At 35.4% G+C, this 5,090-nt stretch overlaps 1 protein-coding gene across 1 annotated transcript in view; it reads left to right on the top strand.

Moving 5' to 3' along the window:
• The window catches only part of LOC106457496 (semaphorin-1A-like), a 217,514-nt gene that overhangs the window by 46,415 nt on the left and 166,009 nt on the right, over positions 1-5,090 (top strand). The gene's annotated exons all lie outside the window — the stretch shown is intronic.

Raw genomic sequence — 5,090 nt, 5'->3', positions numbered from 1 at the left:
TTTTCATCGTTTCATTATTTCTTATTACTTGTTATGACAGGTATTTTTCGTCGTTTCATTATTTCTTATTACTTGTTATGACAGGTATTTTTCGTCGTTTCATTATTTCTTGTTACTTGTTATGACAGGTATTTTTCGTCGTTTCATTATTTCTTATTACTTGTTATGACAGGTATTTTTCGTCGTTTCTAGTCATAATAATCGATACTTCTGCATATTAAAAGGGATTTTGTAAGAAATTTATGAATTTCTGGCCAATTAAAAAGCCCAAATGACTCAACGGTAAGTCTGAGAACTTATAAAGCTATAAATTGGGTTTCGATACCCATGGGGGCAGACCACACATAGCTCATTTGCTTAACATTAAATATACAAAAGAAAAAAACAGTTAAGAAAACTTTGTCAAGATTTGTTAGTTCTCGCGATGATGAAGACGAACACAATACGAAGAAACTTCGTATAACTTAGTTTATTTTTTGAATTTCTCGCAAAGCTACATGAGGGCTATCTGCGCTAGCCGTTTCGAATTTAGCAGTGTAAAACTAGAGGGAAGGCAGCTAGTCATCACCACCCACCGCATACTCTTGGGCTACTCTTTTACCAACGAATAGTGGGATTGACCGTCACTTTATAACGCCCCCACGGCTGAAAGGGCGAGCATGTTTGGTGGGACGGGCATTCGAACCCGCGACCCTCAGATTGCGAGTCGAGCGCCCTAACCATGCCTGGCCAACTTCGTATAAACTATGTATTGTTGAATTTAATGAAATTACGCAAAGTTCCTTTGCTGAATTAAAACATAATTTCGGTATATTTTCATAGATTGAAGTTTATATAAATTATGAGCGTGTTATTGCAACACTCCATTTAAACATTCACATATGGCGGCACAGTTGTACGGCTAGAAACCGGGTTTCGATACCCGTTGAGGGCAGAGTACAGATAGTCCTTTGTGTAGCTTTATACTTGACAACAACATTCACATATGAAATCCTATCTCCCCCGTATTTATTTTGCTCTTACAATAGCAATATTTTATGTAAGAAAGTGCAAGAAACCAAAGAATTAGTCAGACTAGTAAACAAATACATGTTAAAAACGTTTCACATGCAATCCATTATTATACCTTATTTACATATCATTGAAAAATAAGAGTTCCTGTTGCCTGGTAGGCAGACCATTCGGTAAGTAATGTTGATTGTTATTAAGCACAAAGCTACACAAAGGGCTATTTGTGATCTGCCCACCACGGGTATAGAAACCCGGTTTTTAACAGCATAAGTCCGCAGATATACCGTTGTGCCACTAGGGGGCAGTAAGTAATGTAAGTTTTTGGGTCTTTTCTGTTTGGTGCCCACCAATAGATCGTTTTGAAAATAACACCAGTAATGCAATAAAATAAAATGTTTAATAATAAAACATTATATGATATTTTATTTAGCGAATTCTGCGATATTAAACAATATGTTTTTGAATAAATCTTCATCTTTGTTTCTATTTATCTATATAAATTGTCAAAGATAAGAATCAAGCATTTGGCGATGAGTTCCACATTGACGCTTTTGTACTGTTGGTGGGCAACAAACGGAAAATATCCCTTTTTTTTTCTTTCTCAGATTATATTCAAAGGTTTAATTCCACGTCCAGAGAGCGCTACCTTAGACAGCTGTCGAATAAATAATAAGAAGTAATTAATGAGTGTTTGTTTTGAAGCTAAGACACATTGGGCTATCTGCGGAGAATCGAAGCCCGACTTTTAGCGTTTTAAGTCCATAAACTTACCACTGTCCCACCGGGGGGCAATTAATGACTGAGTCAGTGCATTTCTTTGAAACTGGGAACGTATATTTCAAGTTGCTATCATTAACTATTCGATCAAGAAGTCAAGTTAAATAGTTAAACTTATACCTCAAAAGCTTTAACTGCAGATCTTTTTTTACTACAATACTGCCACCATAACACAAATGTAAACATGAAGAAACGCATCCAGGTCTTTACCATTCAATCGAAATTGAATTTTTTCTTATTGTAAGTAAACATTTATTTGTTTCTTTCAAAATTTCGTGCAAAATTTCACAAGCACTATCTGAGCAATGCTGACCTGATAGACTAGGTCACTAGAGGAAGGCTAGTCATCAGTACCCAACGTCAATTCTTTGACTACAATTGCGTTATGAAATAGTAAGACTTGACCGCCCCCTCTAATAGCACAAATACTGCCCCAAAGTGCGCGAGTTTTTAAGAACCACGAATCCTCAGATTTACAGTTTGGGAACACTTCCTACTAGACCATTATGCAATCAAAGCTATATGTATAATAGGATTAACTTTCTTAAATTGTTCCCGAGTGGTTAAAAAAAAGATGCTTATGAGTAGTTTCTTAACTTGCCAACACAACGAATCATCTGTCAGATATTTTCTTTTGTTTAATATCGCTCAGCGGTAAGTCCGAAGACTTATAACGCTAAAACCCGGGAATCGATACCCTCGGCGGCCAGAGCACAGATAGCTCATTGTGTAGCTTTGTGCTTAATTACAAGCAAAGACTATATCGAAAATCTGACGATCAAAAGCAGAACTCCCATGATGTTATTCACACCCTTATACACATTCAACGGTGTAAACTTATGAAGATCGGATGTCAATAGCCGTGAGGGGCAGAGCAAAGATAGCCCATTGTGTAGCCTTGTGCTTAACAATAAACAAACAAAATTGTTTAATCTCCCCGGTTAATCGAACATTTCAAAATATTCTTCACATATACAATATGACCATCTAACAGGCCCCCAAGAGAATCAGCGGCAAATCTACATGCTTACAACGCTAAAAGCCGGGTTTCGATACCCGTGATGGGCAAAGCACAGAGAGTCTGTTATATAGAATAGTAATTGCTCTAATATTTCACTTTTTTTCAAGCCCTCCCCCCCTCCCCAGTGGCACAGCGGCAGGTCTGCGGACTTACAACGCTAGAATCCGGGTTTCGATATTCGTGGTGGGCAGAGCACAGATAGCCCATTGTTATGATATTTAAAATTATATTAATGCTAACTACTTCCGTGGTGTTTTTAAAGGACTTAGTTTTATTTCACTATATAACTACTTACTGAATATTTTTTGTTCTGTAAAAAACTTAATCGAAAATAAATTGCCGGTCTGGAAAGAAAATCAAGAAATATTGTAAAAAACAATATTTTGGTTTATTGGAGAAATGCTTAGTAATTATTACAGTTTAAGATATCTTACTGCGTTCTTGTAGGTGTTTTTAAAAACTGTTCGAAAAAATTAAAAGTCGGAATTGGATAATTTAGCGTTTCACACATTGTTATTCAATATATTGTTACACAACATAGGTTTATGTCCACACCTTTCTGTGACAGTTGGCACGGCCTACTTCCGTGTAAGACTAACTAGAATTCATTCTTTTATGCGGTATTTCAAACAACTGGTGCTGGACCCTTCACGACTGAACACCGATTCAGAATAATTTTAGCACCGAACTGCAAAGAAGGAACTTGCATTGTGGCGTCATAATAAATATGTGTAAAGTTTAGGCTGTTCCAATGATAGACACATCATGTTATTTACAATCACTTACACATATTATTGTATCTGATAGGTAGAATGAGACCCATTTCTATTGACATGTTGGGATCAAATTCATAAAGCAGAACCGTATTTCACCCTTTAGACATGCCTCCTATTTTTTAGTTTTGGTTAGTTTATGTTAAGATTTTAATACAGGCTTCATTCATGTCGTGGGATTACGTATAAATCCCGCAGAGGTTTTTATAAAAAAAAGGTTAGAAAACACTGCCTTTGGTAAGTTTAGACAGGTAAGCCTGTAATCAGCCAATCAGAATTCTACCCATGATCATGAGGAGATTAGAGTATTATAAGATGTCAGTTTTGTAATTTTCTTCATTATAATTTACAGCGTTTTTCGTAACAGGCTTGCTTAAGAGCCCAATATTTTGCTAGATTAAGCCAGGGGTTTCCATTATTACTATAAAACTGGCTTGTAATACACAGCAATTATCGTTGAATACACAAACTGTACAAGAAATGGGCCGGTACTACGTACCAGCACTTCTTTATTCCAAAGACTTACGTACTGGCACTTCTCATCATAGCTAAAAATATGTGTATAATTGCCGTTCTCGTGACAAGAAATGGGCCGGTACTACGTACCAGCACTTCTTTATTCCAGAGACTTACGTACTGGCACTTCTCATCATAGCTAAAAATATGTGTATAATTGCCGTTCTCGTGACCCTGAATACTTACCGCCACAGCCACTGTGGAAATTATTTTGACAGGAGTTCTGTTTTTTGAGTATCCCTAGTGTCAGATTTAAACTTGCGAGTTATATATTTTAGTAAAAATGCTACAGCTTTGTACATAACCGACCCCCCCTCCTCCTCACACACGTATTTTTGTGCGCACCGCCCACTTTTTCTTTGCACCTTTCATCTCCCTTTTATGCGTACCGCCATTTTGAAGCACTCTGTACAAGCTATTATATATATATATATATATATACATATACATACATACATACATAATATATATATATATATATATATGTATATAATTTGATAAGTTGTAACTTTGGAAATGCAATATTTAAATAATAAAAAGTCTGCTACTCACTATTCAAACAATGGCAATATTGAAATAATAAAGTCTGCTACTCAATATTCAAACAATGGCAATGTTGAAATAATGAAAAGTCTGCTACTCAATATTCAAACAATAGCAAAATTGAAATAATGAAAAGTCTGCTACTCAATATTCAAACAATGGCAATATTGAAATAATGAAAAGTCTGCTACTCAATATTCAAACAATGGCAATATTGAAATAATGAAAAGTCTGCTACTTAATATCCAAACAATGGCAATATTGAAATAATGAAAAAGTCTGCTACTCAATATTCAAACAATGGCAATATTGAAATAATAAAGTCTGCTACTCAATATTCAAACAATGGCAATGTTGAAATAATGAAAAGTCTGCTACTCAATATTCAAACAATGGCAATATTGAAATAATGAAAGTCTGCTACTCAATATTCAAACAATGGCAATATT

The sequence above is a fragment of the Limulus polyphemus genome, unplaced genomic scaffold (assembly GCF_000517525.1).
Source record: "Limulus polyphemus unplaced genomic scaffold, Limulus_polyphemus-2.1.2 Scaffold338, whole genome shotgun sequence".
Taxonomy (NCBI): Eukaryota; Metazoa; Arthropoda; class Merostomata; order Xiphosura; family Limulidae; genus Limulus; species Limulus polyphemus.
The sequence above is the reverse complement of the archived record's forward strand: the minus strand, read 5'-3'. Positions and strand labels throughout refer to the sequence as shown.